Source organism: Pristis pectinata, chromosome 30 (assembly GCF_009764475.1).
Source record: "Pristis pectinata isolate sPriPec2 chromosome 30, sPriPec2.1.pri, whole genome shotgun sequence".
Classification (NCBI taxonomy): Eukaryota; Metazoa; Chordata; class Chondrichthyes; order Rhinopristiformes; family Pristidae; genus Pristis; species Pristis pectinata.
The window spans coordinates 18036068-18054380 of NC_067434.1; the positions used below are offsets into that span (position 1 = coordinate 18036068).

At 46.6% G+C, this 18313-nt stretch overlaps 1 protein-coding gene across 1 annotated transcript in view; it reads left to right on the forward strand.

The window, feature by feature from the left end:
- The window catches only part of csgalnact2 (chondroitin sulfate N-acetylgalactosaminyltransferase 2), a 90271-nt gene that overhangs the window by 69972 nt on the left and 1986 nt on the right, over positions 1–18313 (forward strand). The gene's annotated exons all lie outside the window — the stretch shown is intronic.

Here is an 18313-nt window from a genome sequence, read left to right on the forward strand (position 1 = left end):
AGTAAAGAAGGCTCACCACCACCACCTCAAGGGCAATTAGGGACGGGCAGTTAAATGCTGGCTCAGTCTGTGAAGCCCACGTCCCTTGAATGAATATAAAAATATGTTTGACTTTCATGAGATGCAATCATTAATGACTCAAGGACTTGTTCATTCTTTGGCATCACTCTGCCTCTAACAGTCCAGCTGAGGGGTGTGTAAGCATTCTGAAGGAAGCCTTGAAGAAACAGGTTGTCCAAGGTTGTTCCAGGTTGACAACCAATCATTGGTTGGCTAACCTCCTGTTTAAATGTCACACGACTCCACATTCTTACCCCAGCAGGGTAAGCTTCATCCATCGTACACTTTGAACCTACTTGAGATTGGTATGGGTTAGCTTGGACGAGAGAGTGGAGGGATGGTGAATGGAAGAAGCAAGGAGGAGGGATTCAAGCAAAATGAATAAGTGGGAGGGTTAAGATCAACAGCAGGTATAATGCAGAGAAATGACACATCAGTGAGAAAGTGCAAGTCTGTGATCTGAAATGATACTTGACATGAATGGGAAGGCCAGATGTATGGACATGATTCATATTGCAGCAAGAGGCAGACTGGAAATGTGGATGGAATTATTTCAGAAGTGGACATAGCCTAACTGAAGAGTCAACCAGCAAGTGAAAAATGAGTTGAAACAGAATGTCATACACGCTTCAGATCAGAAACAGCCATAATGGTACAGACCCAGAGTTAAGGTTGAAATGTGTGAGAAAATCAGACTGAATAAAGCTCCAATTTCTGCTTTTTCTGAAGAAGGAAAGCAGTGTAGTTAATTTGTGTTAACTATGTAACTGTCACATGGTTGTGTAACATAACGATGTCAAACAAATGACAGAAGAGCACATTAGTTGCTGTCAGTTGCAAGAGAGGACACACCCACATTCTATAGTTCTTAGTGTCTTCTGGATATGATTACAGTTAGAATGCATCACCTGCTACTTCTCCTGATCTATCTGCTTCCATACCAATTTTCCTGTGGCTTGGACAATACAGGCCTTCCCCAGTTATGAATGCCAGACTTATGGACACCCCTACATACAAATAAGCTCCCATTAATATTATTAATTTCAAATGAGAAACAGTCTTAAAAACCTGTTTACATGAAACCTCCCTGTAGTAATCAGACACCATTGTCTCTTAAGAGCACTGGCTGCCAATTTCACTGTGGGAGACCCCTTGCGAGAGATGCTTTGGAAATTGACAAGCAATCGCTTCTATTGATGTGTGCAATGATCCTCTGTTAAACTAGGCAACATCCACAGATATGTCAAGCTCATCAAAACCAGTCATTTGAGCACGGGACATCCTGATTCTGTATCAAGGTGACTAGTCAGGGAAAGACAATAAATAAATGTTCATGCTAATTGGCCATCATCACCACCAATCATTACACTGTGGAGGCACGGTTACTGTATTGAGTGATTTTGTGTATTTTCCGACTTGTGAACAAAATCATCTGCAAAAACAGAATCTGGTCATAACCAGGGACAACCTGTAACCCAGAGGTTATTCCCCTTGAGGTCCTGCTTTTAAATTTCAAACCTATCACTCTATTAGAAGGACCTCCTCCCTGTTTATACCTGTCATGTTTTTTAATGTGGGCCACGTCATTGGATTTAGCTCTCCTTGACTGATTGAAGCATTGTCCTCAGGTTTGGCTCTTCATGGCAAGATGTCCCTTCACGCCCAAATGACCCTTCACCCCAAGATTGACCCCTCATCCTGACTGACCCTTCACACATGTATACTGACTTCCACAACTCCTAGACACCCCCTGCACCCACTGTCTGACTTCCCCCCCCACCTTGCCCAGATTGGATTAGACAGACTCTTGACCCTGACACAAAGACTGAACCCAGACAGGCCCCCCGGCCCCCAGACTGATGCCACATGGGCTGTGTCCAAGCTGAGGTCACCCAACAGATCAGCTCCTTTCTCTGCTCTATCAGATGCCCAATGACTGGGGCCCGCTGACAGGGGTTGGCTGCCCCAGCTGCTGCTCCAAGTTCCAGACCATCATTGTATCACGGAAGCTGTGACGGGGTCCCCACCTTCCACCCACTGAGTTTGGCTGCTGCTGTGGCAGGGGTGAGGTTGTGCCCCTTGCTGCCTCAACCTTTAGGCCGTGCTGCTCATCCCATCTCCTGTGGGCACCAACGTCTTCTGAAAGAGCAGCTACTCTACATGTGAGTGGGACTGAGAGTCCCAGCACTCGGCTCCTATGCCTCTGCTGGTAGAAGTTCTCCAAGGCCTTGGCTGGGTCGCCTATCAGGACTGGCACCCCAGCTCCCATCAGGAGTTCGGTACGGAGCCCAAATGTGAACATCTCTCTATTGAGAAGCTCAACAAAGAGGTGGACAATAGGAGACAGGACAGCGGATCTGGTCACCACCCCTCATTGCAAATGGTGCTTGTGAAATGAATACGGATGCAGCTCATCTGACCCTGTAGGGATGGCAGGGTATAAAACAGGCAGAATGTGTCTGCCCAGCACGTCACGGAAACCGGCCTCCCCTCCTTGGACTCTGTCTTTACCTCTCGCTGCCTTGGTGAAGCAGCCAGCGTAATCAAAGACCCCACCCACCCGGGTCATTCTCTCTTCTCTTCCATCAGGTAGAAGATACAGGACCCTGAGGGCACGTACCACGAGACTTAAGGACAGCTTCTATCCCACTGTGATAAGACTATTGAACGGTTCTCTTATACAATGAGATGGACTATGGCCTCACGATCTACCTTGTTGTGACCTTGCACCTTATTGTCTACCTGCACTGCACTTTCTCTGTAGCTGTGACACTCTACTCTGTACTGTTACTGTTTTTACCTGTACTATCTCAATGCACTCTGTACTAACTTAATGTAACTGCACTGTGTAATGAATTGATCTGTACGATCGGTATGCAAGACAATTTTTTCACTGTACCTCGGTGCAAGTGACAATAATAAACCAATACCAATACCAAAAAAGAATGCACCTTGCAGATATTAGTGCTTCCTTACTTTTGTGAATTATTTGTTTCATTGGAGTACCAGGTTTTTTTTTCCTCGGGAGTAGGCAGAGGCTTATATTCTAAGCTCCGTCATGGTGAGACATTACCAAGTGGACGGAAGAAATTATTCAAGAATGACCTCAAACCGTCTTTGGGATAAAGTGTAACATCCCCACCTACCCATGGGAATCCCTGACCCATAGCGCCTCAAAGTGGAGAAGAAGCTTTCAGGTTGGGATTGGGAACCTTGAGCCCCAAGTGTAAATGGCGGAAGGAGTGCACCACCTCCCAAACTACCCACCTGCCCGTCACTTCAAGCATCTCCTGCCCCACCCATGGCAGCATCTGTGGGCCCCTCATTGACCTCATCAACCACCTCAGAACCCATAGAACCGGAGTGCAATCAATTCATCCTCGATCCCAAGACACTACCAAAGAAGAGAAGATGCTATTTAAGCTTCCCCCATTAACTTCTCCCACTAACCACTGCCAACTGCCTACCCCCCCCCCCCCCCACCCCCCCGTGAAGCCTTCAATTGGGGTAAATTGCAAAGAACGTCCTGGTAATGAAGGTGTTAACAGATTGGTGAGATTTCTTGGCTTGCTGCTGCAACTCAACTGCAACATTTCTATTAAAGCCTCAGAGCAGCTTTGCAGAAACACATCGAGGTTTATAAGAGATAGTGCACAGCACCATCCAATTCTGATGCGGTGACAATCATTGGATCAGAGATAGTGGGCCAGATCATGATGACATTTAGCTGGTGGTTCTGCAGAGAACCTTCGGCTAGCTGCAGTCGGAGTATCAGCACATTCTGAACTTTTCTGTGCTGCGGTGGTGGCAGTTAGGTGCTGGTGTGGCTAGCCTCTTGCTCTGCCTCTAGTCACCATTGAATCAGGAGTATCCCAGTAGTAGTTGGATGGTGAAGGGGGATTATCTTTTGGAAAACAAGTAACCCTATTAGCAGGTTATAAATCATTAGAAGGGATATGACTCTACAAATGAGTCCAGGAATCCCAAGCAGAACATCACTGTGAATTCTCTGTCTTGCCGACTGCATGAGGACTCTGATGTTGGAAGTGAAAATGTGATTGACACGTTATATACTTGAGGGCTTTCTGGTGACCATGTCTGATTTCACAGCTGAGACCTAGAAAGAGTCAGAGTAGGCAAAGATCTTTGAACAGACTTTGAAAGGATGAACAGAGTTTGAACAGTGTACAGATGAGGAACCAAAGGTGCTCCAGGTTGTTGTAATGACAAGTGGGATCAGAGCGCTAAAATCTACAACAATGAGAGGAAGGATTTTGGCCAAACTTCATCCTGAAGCATGAGAGTAGTCACTATTGAATACAATATAATAGAAGCTTTGCTGACTGATTAGGTTTGTACATGAACCTTGAATCATTAGTAAGCAAATTACTAAAGTATAGGAGTAGGTCACCAAAAACTCCTTTGCAGTTAGATCATGGCCTGCTAGACCATTTCAGAGACTTTCCTGCTACTGCTGACAGTTACTCAAAGTGGATTGAAGTGAAGCTCATTGATTCAGGCACCACTTCTGAAAGTATTACGAAGTATCATAGCTGAGTTGCGTTTGTCCCATTTCTGGCCTCCAGTTTTAATCTAGTCTGTTCACAAACTTCATGAAATGGAAAGACATCAAACATGGACTTGTACCTTCTCATCTGGCAGCCGAGAGGCCAGTCAGAATAGTTTAGAGAACGCTCAAGGAACAAGTGTTGCAGCCGTTCCAAAGCTCAGCATGAAGCATTACTTGACCAATTTCTCGCTGAAGTACAAAACAACTCTGCACGCTACTGCAGGCATGTGCATGCAGAGTTCTTGATGAAGAATGCGCTTGACTACATTTGCCTTCTAGAGTTGAAAATATCAGTGTTGTGCTCATCAGAAAGAAGGCAGTTTCAAACAAACTGTGTTTGTGTTCTTGATCTCACCTCATACCTCTAACAAGATGAACCCACCTAAGTGGGAGGAAGAATCTATAGAAAAAGTTTGTGCAGCCAAGAGGTATTTATTTGAAATTGGTGACAAGATGCAAAATAGATCACAGATCTCTGCTACTACTGAACCAAGTCTGGCTGGTAAATCAGAATCAGGTTTATTATCACTGACTTATGTGATGTGAGGTCTGTTGTTTTGCAGCAGCAGTACAGTGCAAAGACATAAAATTACTATAAATTACAAAATATATAAATAGTGCAAAAAATAATGAGGTAGTGTTTGTGGGTTCATGGACCGTTCAGAAATCTGATGGCAGAGGGGAAGAAGCTGTTTCTGAAGTGTAGAGTGTGGGTCTTCAGGCTCCTGTTCCTCCTCCCTGATGGTAGTAATGAGAAGAGGGCATGTCCGGGTGGTGAGGGTCCTTAGTGATGGATGCCCCCTTCTTGAGGCACCACCTTTTGAAGATGTCCTCAATGGTGGGGAGGGTTGTGTCCGTGATGGAGCTGGCTGAGTTTACAACCCCCTGCAGCCTCTTGCGATCCTGTGCATTGGAGGCTCCGTACCAGGCTGTGATGTGACCAGCCAGAATGCTCTCCACCGTGCATCCATAGAAATTTGTAAGAATCTTTGGTGACATACCGAATCTCCTCAAACTCCTAATGAAGTAGAGCCGCTGGCGTGCCTTCTTCGTGATTGCATCACTATGTTGGGCCCAGGATCCTCTGAGATGTTGATGCCCAGGAACTTGAAACTGCTCATCCTTTCCACCACTGACCCGTCAATGAGGACTGGTGTGTGTTCTCTTAACTTCCCCTTCCTGAAGTCCACAATCAGTTCCTTGGTTTCCATTCAGTTCGGAAATATCTCCGAGTTGAATCCAGTGCAGATTTCACTACCTGCACAGATTTCTGGAAGCAAATCCAATTAAGTCTGATGAGCATGGAATCCTTGACTGACATTTGAAGCTGTAGTGTATAAGCTCAGAGATGAAATTTAAAGAACATTGTTGTGTGCAACAGGTGTAATCTGCAGCAGCAGAGTTCCACCAGGAGAGGGGGGTAGTGTGCTTTGTAAAAATGCTGCAAAGACGGATGAAACTTGTGTCTGGGAGTGTGTGGAAATCGGATATTATGGATATTCTTATGTGCAAGTGGGCCCTTCGGCCCACCCAGTCCATGCCAGCCATCAACCACTCGTTCCTACAAATTCCACATTACCATCAGCTCCCCCCAGGTCTTCTCCCCCATCTACATAAGGGGCAGTTTACAGTGGTCAATCAACCCACCAATCTGGATATCGTTGGGATGTGGAAGGAAACTGGAGCACCCGGAGGGAACCCTCGTAGCCATGGGGAGAGCGTGCAATCTCCACACAGACAGCAGCCACCATCAGGATTGAGGGACTGTGTACTGTGGGGCAGTGAATCTACCAGCTGTGCCACTGGGCCACCCAAATTCTGTTTGACATTCGTGTACACATACTCTCTAACTGCTCTGCATCTCAGCCACGGTCTCTGTCACACACACACCCACTGCCTCACACGTTCATTCACAAGGTCAAAGAGAGACACAGGCCATTCGGCCCACCGAGTCTGTGCCGATCATCAAATACCTATTTTTACACTAGCCCTACCCTAACCCATTTTATTCGCCCAAAATTCCCATCAACTGCCCTCTAGATTCTACCACTCATCTATAAACTAGGGGGAATTTACAGCGGCCAGTTAACCTACCAACCCACAAGTCTTTGGGATGTGGGAGGAAATTGGAACACCTGGAGAAAACCCATGAGGTCACAGGGAGAATGTGCAAACTCCACGCAGATAGCGCCTGAGGTCAGAGTTGAACCTGGATTACTGGAGCCATGAGGCAGCGGCTCTACCAGCTGCACCACTGGACACAAATACGTACATGTCCTGCATTGACGTTGGGCCCCAACATCTGTGTTTTCCTGCTATAATTTCCTCCTGTACAATGTTGGGCTTGGACTGCTGCTCCGAGGATTTAATGTCTTTTCATCTTTTGCCAGCAGTAAAAGCAGTTCCCTGTTGCCCTTGGGATTGTCTCTAACAGCTGATGAGCTTTTTGACGTGATGGACCACTCCCAATTCCTTATGATAAATTCTGTTCGGTTTCCCGTTCATGTGAACTCTCGGCTGACGTTCTCTTTCTTTGAAACTGAGACTTACCACGTTCTATGAAAAGATAGGACTGTGGGTTAGAGGAAAAACTGCTGCATTGTCCCTATCGATGCACATGGATAAAAGAAAAAGAGAGGGTTATGGGAGGTGAAGTCGAGAGGGGGATAGATAGAATGTGGATAAGGTTTATATAGGTCAGCACAACATTGTGGGCTGAAGGGCCTGTACTGTGCTGTACTGTTCTATGTTCTATCACCAGTTGTGGAGGGGTGGAATTCATTGATCATTCTGAAAGAAGAGGAGAGCTTGCATCTCTCTCACACACACAAGGCATTCGAGAGAGCTTTACAACAAATTAAGTTCTTTTAAAATAAGTTCTTAATGGTGCAAATATTCGTGAATTGCAAGCTTGCATGAGCAATTTCAATAATGTTAAGGAGTAAATGTCAACCAGGACATCCAAGATAACCTCTCTGCTCTTCATTGAAATAGCACCCTGCTTCTTTTCCATCCACTGAAAGCAAACTTGGCCTTACTATAAGGGTTCATCCATAATATGCCACCTCTGACATTGCAGCTCTGCCTTGGAACGTCGACTAGATATTGTTGTGCTCAAGTCACTAGAGAGGTGCTCAAGCTCAAGACCTTCTGACTCAGAGGCAAGGCTGCTGCTGACTGAGGCACACACTCACAGTACTCCTTGTCTAAGGATAGAGGTCCTGGCCTTTGTCAGCCCTGATAACAAGGTCCTGGAATCTCATCTCTGAAATTGTGCACAAGGATACCTGTTCTCGCAGTGACTGCAGGAGCTAATGATTAATTTTCAGCGTGCTGCAAATCTAGGATAGAAAAATAAATGATTTCATTGAAACTCAGAAAGTTCTTACAGACCTCATCAGGGTGTGTACAGGGAGGGTGTTTCCCCTGACTGAGAAGACTGGAACCAGGGGTCACAGTCTCAGGATAAGATTAAGCCATTTACGACAGATATGAAGAGAAAATTCTTCACCCAGAGAGAGGTGAACCTTTGGAATTCTCTACACTGGAGGTCTGTCAAGGTTTTGTCATTGAGTTCATTCCAGAGATCTATAGATTTCTGGATATTATGGAATCGATTGTTGGATAAGGTAGAAAATCAGTCATGACTTGGTGAATGATGGAACAGCTGGAAAGGGCTGGCTCCTAATTCTTATGTTTATTGAAAAGCAAGGGTTTCTTTAATATTTTTGAAAACTTTTTTGATTACAGTTATATAAAAAAAGTTGGCAGCAGGTAAAGGCTGCCGGTCAGTAATCTTCCAGTTGGGCGCCCAAGGGCGGGCTTGTTGTCCAATCAGTAGGGGGAGTGCAGGATGTAGTCGGGTTGGGCTGGAGGGCCAGTGATGGGGAGGTTGGAGCTCATCCCAGGCAAACGAGCAATAGAAAGTCCAACCTGAGCCAGGCTGTTTGCGCTGTCCTTGAAGTGTACTCATGCCTCGACCCTACCACCTTTTTGTGAGGCCCATTCCTGCTGCCTTGCTGTCATGTTGTGAGGTAATGCGGCTGATTAGGTTGTGGAGCAGAAGTTCTGGCATCATTCATGTTCACCTTCCAGCCTGAGCGTTCCCTGTTTTCTCCCATCCACCCAGCACAACCTAACTTATCCCTCTGATGTGCTTACCTAGCTTCCATTATAAGTATCAAACTCCTCACCTGCCGCCTGTGTTTGCCAGCCTTTCCCACTTTCCACTCTCTGGGGAGAGGTCCCTCCTGAGTTCAGAATCAGAATCAGAATCAGGTTTATTATCACTGACTTATGTGAAATCTGTTGTTTTGTGGCAGCAGTATAGCACAAAGACATAAAAATCTATAAATTACAAAAATAAATAAATTGCACAAACAAAAAGGAATAACGAGGTAGTGTTCATGGGTTCATGGATAGTTCAGAAATCTGATGGCAGACGGGAAGAAGCTGTTCCTGAGTCGTTGAGTGTGGGTCTTCAGGCTCCTGTACCTCCTCCCTGATGGCAGTAACGAGAAGAGGGCATGTCCTGGATGGTGAGGGTCCTTAGTGAAGGATGCTGCCTTCTTGAGACACCGCCTCTTGAAAATGTCCTCAATGGTGGGGAGTGTTGTGCCCCTGATGGAGCTGGCTGAATCTACAACCCTTTGCAGCCTCTTGCGATCCTGTGCATTGGAGCCTCCATACCAGGCGGTGATGCAACCAGTCAGAATGGTCTCCACCGTACATCTATAGAAATTCGTAAGAGTCGAGTGACATACCAAATCTCCTCAAACTCCTAACAAAGTAGAGCCACTGGCACGCCTTCTTCATGATTGCATCAATGTGTTGAATTCCCAGTTCCCTGCTGTTAACTATGGTTAATGGTTTGGTTCAGATTCAGTGGTGCAGTAAGTGCAGGTAACCATGAACTGGCACCAAAGTGGAAGTGAGTGGTCCATCCATAGGGACCCAGTCTGTGCCGTAGGTACTCGGAAATTCAGGAGGAACAATGCTGTGTAAGTGGAGCAGCAAAGATTAAAGGCAGGGAGAGCATCGCTGTGCGTCACAGTAACCGACTACTCATATGCTTAATATATAATTTTCGATAAGAGAACCGAGGACAAATCTAGAGAGAGCGGTGGGGGGGGGGGGGGGGAAGAGAGAGAGAAAGGAGAAAGAAAGGGAGAGAGATGGAGGAGAAGAGATGAAGAGAGAAGGAGAGGCAGAGAGAGAGGGGGAAGAGAGAGAGAAAGAGATAGGGATTGAGAGAGTGCAAGATAGAGAAGCGAGAGATAGAGAAAGAGAGATCAGAAATTAATGTGTTCACTATGCTCTACGTAAAATGGAGAGATTGCATTTATGTGGCACTTCTCACATCCTCATGGCATCCCTCACAGCCAGTGACGTGCTTCTGAAGTGCACCCATTACTGCAGTCTCAAGCACAGAGTGCTGGGTAAGATAAGCTCCCACAAACAAAAGCAGCAGCAACTTGGATCTGCAGACCACCTTTTAGCGTAGGATGAGTCTTGATCTTCACCAGTGGAGGAGGAGGGAGGATGGAGGGTTTGCAGCTTAAGGAGAACAATGTAAAAATGATTGAATTTCACAGTAATTTACTGGAGCACTGATGCTGGGTTCACAGGGACTGAAGCTGTTCCGTGCACAATGATGCTTCTGATCTCACTTTGTGTAAGAGTGAAATATTGTAATTCATTGCTGGCGTTGTGGGCTTGCTGGAAAGACTGGTGTTTACTGCCCATCCCTGATTTACTATGCCTGAGGGCTCACCAGTCCTGAGGGCAGTGGGAGTGCAGCCAGGGGCACCAGACTGGATGAGGATGACAGATTAAGAGCATTTGACAACCAGCTGTCAGCTAATTACAGTGACAGCTTGTACCAGTACCAACCTTTTAAATTCTCACGGAGTCATAATGACATACAGCACAGAAACAGGCCCTTCATCAACTGGGTCGTTGCTGACCATCAAGCACCCATCATTAAACCCACCCTGCTCTGGCCCATTTTATTGTCCCCAAATTCCCATCAGCTTCAGGTTCTACCACTCACCTTACAGTGCCTGACTAACCGACCGACCTGTTTTTGGGATGGTGGGGATCTTTACAGTGCCAGCAACCCGGGTTCAAATCTGGCCACTGTCTGTAAGGAGTTTGTACGTTCTCCCCATGTCTGCGTGGGTTTCCTCCGAGTGCTCCGGTTTCCTCCCATGTTACAAAGACGTATGGGGTTAGGAAGTTTTGGGCGTGCTATGTTGGTGCCGGAAGCGTGGCAACACTTGCAGGCTGCCCCCAGAACATTCTACACAAAAGATGCATTTCGCCCTGTGTTTCGATGTACATGTGACTAATAAAGATATCTTATCTTATGTGGGAAGAAACCGGAGCACCCCGAGGAAACCCACAGGGAGAATGTGCAAACTCCACACCGACAGCACCGGAGCTCAGGATTGAACTCAGGCACTGTGAGGCAGCAGACCTACCACTGTGCCACACAGGTCTAGTATTTTTAAACCGAATTCAATTCTGAAAAGTCCTATAATGGAACATTATCTCTTCATTGCTGTACCCTTGTCTCGAGAAGCCAAGTTTCCTGATCACCTTAAACATCAGGTGGCTCTTTGTAGTTCATTCCCCAGTACATTAGAGTGATGGCTGACAGTGTGGGTGGGAGGGAGAGAGGAGAGTGAGCATTGAAGTATGTGGGAGAATAACCAGAGAGGGAGGCAGTGAGAGGAGAAAGGACAGAAGGGGCAATCAACAGGAAAAGACAGTACCCCTTTCCACCATCCAACTGCTGGTACCCCCCCCATCGGCACTCCTCCCCAGTCGCTGACTGTTGCAACGAGTGAGACGGATTTTTACAGCTGCATTTTCAAACCATATTTTATTCTCAGTTAGCAGGTTTGCCCTGCAAATCTGAGGCTTGTACACACACACACACACACACACACACACACACACACACACACACACACACACACACACACACACACACACACACACACACACACACACACACAGAGCCTTTGATCAAATGATGGTCACAGCATCCAAACTGGATGGTGCAGTGTGCAGTCTGTAATAAACACTTTGATGGCTTTGTGCGAGAGTACTTTGCAGTACTTTTAATAGAAAGGTTTCAGCCCAAGCTGCAGTGAATGTCTTTGCATCAACATCGAACCAGCGAGTGGACAGATTCACCAGCATGTGAATACCTCAGGATGGTCTGAGCAATTTACACCCAATTCCTTCACTGGAGGGGACACAGGGGGTATGAGGAGAAGCTAGGGGAGCAGTAAATGTTGTTATCGGTGCCCACTCCCAAGGGGAAAGAACCTATGAAAATTGATTGCAAATTAATTCTTCAAAGACAAATATGTTCAACTTGAGTTGTGCCCATTCTGCACCCTGTCATCCTCCACAGAGGCAGTGAATGGGTTAAAGTTGTATCATTGCCTCCACTTCTCACACCCTGTTAATGAGCTGGCTTCTGGTAGCAGTGAACTTCCTTCTCCCCTCCCACTACACCCTGTTCTCTGCATAATTCCCGACTGGCAAGGCTGGCTCTCGGCTTCCTTGTGTTGCTGTGCTCCTTTCCTGGGTTGCTATGCTGCCTTCACTCCTCCTGCCGTTGCTATGCTGCTCTCCATGGCAGTGTTGCTAGCTTGTTATGTGTTGCTAAGTTCGTCCTAGCAACAGCGACAACACCAATATTACCAGGCTGCCTTTAGGAAAGGGGGCCCCTGTATCTGTGCAGCGCAACTAAAGGTGACCAGTTCTGACTTTGTTCTGAGATCCACAAGTCCTAACTAACGCTGCCATTGTGCAGAAGGATAGGTTGATAATTCCTTCCCTCTATAAACCCCATCAAACTCGCTCCCCCACTTCATTAAACCTTAACTTCTTACAGGACAAACAAAAGACTGTAGATGCTGGAATCTAGGTCAAAAAGTAAACAAAGAGCTGGAAGAACTCAGCAGACCAGGCAGCATCTGTGGTTAGAAGCAGACAGTCAACGTTTCGGGTCAGGATCTTCCTTCAGAACTGAAGACAGGAGAGTAGGATGCCCAATGCCCAATGCCCAATAAATGGGGGTGGGGGGGAGGTTGCTGATCAGAGCAGTGATAGGTGGACAGGAGAGAGGGTGGGCACAAGGCAGGTGAGAGACAGCAATGGGTAGATGGGGAGCAAAGGAGGGTGAGGGTGGCAATTCTTCCAGTCTAGCATCTTCCTTTCTAACTTAGGCCATTTATGAGGGAAAGAACGGTGAGAATCTGGAACACTGTTCCCTCAGAGGATAGATGGGGCCTTGGTTTAATGTCCCATTACTTCTCCAGTGGACAAAGGGTGTCTCAAAAAATGTGGGGGCACCTAGCTAGGGACAGAATGGAGGATGGACAAAATGTGGGTGTATGTTCTCACCCCAAAAACCCACCACCCCCTTCGTCCATGACAGTGTCTACTCCGCTAATGGTAAATTGAGGCAAACACAGCCGTTGATAAAGTTTGCAGGTTTAACATGAATGTTAGGTGACTTCCAGTAGGGTGGGGCAGTGACTGAGGTCCCCCCCCCCATCCTATCTCTTGGTGTCTGCCTCCATGTCAATCTTCTGCTCGGTGGGGCACTTGCGCTTGGGCTCCGTGCAGAACTTCTGCTGGTAGCTGGCGTGCTGGTCCTGGTAGGTGGAGATGGCCAGGCATTCAGCGAAGTGCTTGTCACAGAGGCAGAGGTCGCTGGAGCAGGGCTCCAAGCCCTCTGGGCACTCGGCCCTGCCCACCTCGCACACGGCGTAGTTGGGCTTCAGGTAGATGTTGGTGCCCTTGCCGCAGGAGGTGAGAAGCGCGGCCTCGTAGCAGCAGTCGTGGTTGAAGCAGCAGGTGTCAAAGTCATCCAGGGGCACGCCGTCCCCTCCTTTGCCGCAGTAACAGCCGTAGCCGTTGACGTTGTAGATGGAGAACTGATAGTGGTTCCTGTAGCACCACAGCACAAAGGCAATGTCCAGCACGCTCCTGCGGCCAATGTGGTGGGAGTGGAGGTTGCCATTCTCCAATGAGAGGTCCTGGCCAGCGGGCAGCCCCATCAGTTGGTACAGCAGCAAGAGGTGCAAGAGAACTGGTTGCCTCACCTGGTCCATTGGAAGATCCTGCTGCCCTCGTTTCCCCCTCTCCACCCAACGGCTCACTCACAAAGTCTCTTCTCCGACGCCTCCTGCTCTCTGTTCCAGAGCAGAGTCCTGCACATGTCCCGAAGCTGTTGGGGAGGTGCGTTTAAAATGTAACGTTAAACCCCGTCTGACGGGGATCACTTCCTGGGAGTTGTTTCTCCCCCATTACCCTACTCCTGAGGCGAGGGAATGGAGAGCAGTTGAGGTGGTGTACGTACAAAACAGAAGGGATTCCAAAATGGAATGACATGCAGGAGCCAATTGTCAGAGGGCAGTGAGAGGCCAGAGTTAGACAAAGGAAGGGAGATGTTGTGCTGAGCAGGAGAGGAAGAATGGACTAATGGGAGGGGACAGGGTACAAGAGGAATAGAACTGAGGACAGTTGGAAAGGAGGGTGAGAGGGGGCAGGCAGAGGATGAGAGAGGGGCCCCTGAGAGAGAGCGAGAGATTAGAAAGAGATTTTGGAGAAGGCAGACAGAAAGGACTGTTAGAAGGAGCAACACACACAAAATGCTGGAGGAACTCAACAGTTCAGGCAGCATCTATGGAGGGAAATAAACAGTCGACGTTTCGGGTTGAGACCCCTCGTCAGGACTCAACCCAAAACGTTGACTGTTCATTTCCCTCCGTAGATGCTGCCTGACCTGCTGAGTTCCTCCAGCGTTTTGTGTGTGTTGCTCCAGATGCCAGCATCTGCAGAATCCCTTGTGTCTCTGGATTGTCAGAGGGGACAGGCTGAGAGAATACATGAAGATAACTGAATGAATTTTCAGAGTGCAGAGTCAAGGAATTATAATTGTGTCATAAAAATGCATGGAAAGAGGCCATTCAACTCATCATCCCTATGCCATCCAAGTTGAGCTATTTAGGTTACTCCCACTTCCTGCCCTTAAATCATGTCGAGTGATCACCCAGGCACTTTTAAACACTCCAAGGATTTTGGCTTCAACTCTCTTACAGACAGTGAGTTCCAGACCCCACCACTCTTCGGGAGAAAATAACTTTCTCATCTTCTGTCCAATCCTTCTGCCAACTGACTTAAATCTATGCCCCCTGGTTACAGGCTTCTCTGCTGAGGGAAATAAGTCTTTCCTGATTGGCTTGTCTAGGCCTCTCATGATAGAAATACCCCAGTCTACTTTGTTCCATAGATACTAGTTCCAAAGTTCCAACATAATTCCAAAGGAAGAACTATTAGTGAGGACATCAACATACCAGAGACAGTGAGCAGGAACTAGTGGAAGGCTCAAAGAGTGCAGGAGAGACAGACAGAAGGAGCTGTGGGTGGGATCAGGCAGATAGAATATGACAGAAAGACAGAGCACATTTGAACGACATGAAAATGAACTGTTTAAGAATACTGAAGGCAAAACGAAACAAGGATTGTTAGACTAGAAGCTGAACTACAGAACGGGGATTCTTCCTATTGAAGCACATTGAGCAGTTCTGGGCAATTGACCTTAGGAAGGTTATATTGACCATGGAGGCAGTATCACTTTACTGGACCCCAATAGTTAAACTGCAAGCAGAGAGTATCAGAAAATGAGGTTGTTTTCCCTGGAATTTAGGTTTCTCACTTGCTGTTTTCAAAATATTGAGAGTATGGGACTGGTGAAGAAGCTAAAGAATTAGAGCCAAGGTTTTTGTGAGTGAAGTTGTGAGAACACTCCTACACACAGAAAGTGGCAGGAATTCAGAACTCACTCCTGCAAGTGGCAATTAATACTGGGGCAATTGTAAACTCAGCGTACTAAAGTGTTTGTGGAAAAGGCAGATAAGTGGACTTAGGTCTTGGGTCATTTTTTACGCAGAGAGTGATGGGAGCCTGGAATGTACTGCCAGGAGTTATAGTGGAGGCAAGTACGATGGAGGCATTTACGAGGCTTGTAAATAGGCACATGAATGTGCAGAGATTGGACATTGTGTAGGCAGAAGGGATTAGTTTAGTTAGGCACTTAATTATGATTGAATTAGTTCAGCACAACATCGTGGGCCTAGGGCCTGTTCTTGTGCTGCACTCTTCTATGTTTTACGTTCTAAGACACTGGAGTAAGAGTTGGCCACGCGACTCCTCAATTATACAATATGATCATGGCTGATCTCCCCCCAACCTCAGCTCCACATTCTGCCTGATCCCCATAACCCTTGACTCTGGAAATAGACCAGAAATCTATCTCGGCTTATAACATATTCAAAGATTTAGCCTCCATCTCTCGCCAGCCATAAAGAAATCCAAGGATTCATAACCCTCTGAGAGGTGAAATTCTTCTATCTTAAATGGACGATCCCTTTTTCTGAAACTACTTCTAGATCTTCCTACCAGGAGAAACATCCCTCTGAGCAGCTAACATTCAAGCACCTTCAATCATTCCAATAATTCTTCTAACTTCGAATGAGCATAGGCCCAGCCTGGTCAACCGTTCCTCAATTACAACCCCTTCATTCCCTGAACCAACTTAATGAAACTTCTCTGAACTGTTTCCAGGGCAAGTATGTCCCTCCTTAAATAAGGAGACCAAAACACCAGGTGCAGTTGTAGTAATACTTTACTACCTCTATACACCATTCTCTGTTAAATAAAGGCCAATATTCCATTTACCTTCCTAGTTATTTCCTGTACCTGCAAGCTAAAGTGACCCTCTGATCCCACTCAATTGCAGAAATGTCTCTTCTTTTGAATAGTTTTCTGTTTTTCTCCCTTCCAAAGTGAGTAACCACACTTCCCCACATTATACTCCATCATCGTCACATATGCAGTTTTCTAATGCCTTGCAGAATTGGGGAAGTTTGGAAGGTCGTACCCAATGCATCCACCACCTCTGCAGCCACTTACTTTAAGATCCTAGGGTACCGGTCATCTGGTCCTGTGGACTTAGCAGCCTTTAGTTCCATTAGCTTGCCATATAGCTTTCTTCCAGTGCTTGTGGTTGTTATAATTTCCTCCCTGCCATTTGCTGCTGTGTTTTCCACTTTTATTGGAATGCTTTTAGTGGTTGCTCTTCTGAAAATAGGTGCAAGGTTTCTGTTCAAAGTCTCTGCCAATTGGGGCAGCTCTGTTGGTTAACTATCAGGCTGAAAGTGGAAGCAAGGGGCAGGATGGCCTGTTATTGCTCTTGATATTCTAATGTCCTCGGCTATAATGCTGCTCCTGTTGATAGATGCTACACTAGTGCAGGCACAGAATCTTAAAGGGTGAGCACCTGTGGACTAGCAGCATGAAATGCATTGCTAGCCACACGGCAATACCCTTCTGTCATTATAAATGTATTATTCTCTGAGACAAGTACACCAACCATTTAAATTTGTCCCACATGTCAGCAAGACCATTAAAAAAAAGCAAACAAAGTACTCGAGTGTATTTTTGGAGGACTAGAATTGAAAAGTAAGGAAGGTATACAAAACCTGTGTTGAACCAACACATTCACATTCCACCACATTCAGAGAGGCACTGGAGGATGCAGAGATTCTTAACAAGGATAAGGGCAGAATTGTGAGGGTGTACCCATCAGGAAAGAATGGACAGACTGCAGTGGTCAGTATGGAACATCCTGCAGGCCTTGCAGGAGAATGATACGATGGAGCTTGTAGGATGGTTCCCTGAGCAGACCGTCAAAACCAATTGGCAGAACGCCTCATCATCAGAACTCACCAACAAAGCACCAAGACCTCACTTGGCAGTGAAAGGGGCCCACCCCTTCAGATCCTTTCTACACAGTCGGTGTTGCCCCTGTAAGCACTCTGCCCTTGAGACGGCTTTGAGATGAGACAATAGTCCACCTCTTTGTGGGCTGTGCATTTGCAAAGAAGGTCTGGAAAAGGATGCAAGAGTCGTTGTCGAGGTTTGTCCCGAATAGCTGTGTAACAGAGGACTCTCTGATCTATGGGCTGTCCCCAGTGACACATACTGAGGGAAATATCAAGTGCTACTGGAAGATCATCAACTCGGTGAAAGGTGCAGTTTGGCCTGCCTGAACCTTCTTGGTCTTTCAGTACAGCGAGATGTCTGTAAGGGAATTCTGCTGACTGGCACATTCCAGATTGCAGGAGTATGTGCTGAGGGATGCACTGAAGTTTGATGCAACCAAGCAAAGGCTTTGCGGGGAAGGACTGCCGTCTAAGATGCTGCCGCCATGGATATTGAGGGGCTAATCCCTGTGTAAAAGCCTCTCAAACACCTGAGGTACGAGTCATCCAAAGAGGCCACATGAGTGGCAATGGTGCCACATACATAGAATGTGTTAACACTACAAACGTATAGACCTGAAAACACAATGAATGTATAGACTGGGCAACACTATGGTTGTAAAGAAAGGCATGCACTGTTTTGTATTTCTTGCATATATTTTTTAAGAATAAAGTTTATTTTTAAAATTAAGAGAGACTAGATCACTTTTTTTCAGAAAAGGAGGCTGAATGGTGACCTAATAGTTGTCCTTAAAGTTATTAGGCTTTGGCTCACAATGGACAATAAGTTCAACTCCCTGCGTGGGTCTTGCTTTGCCCGTAACCTCTCCTG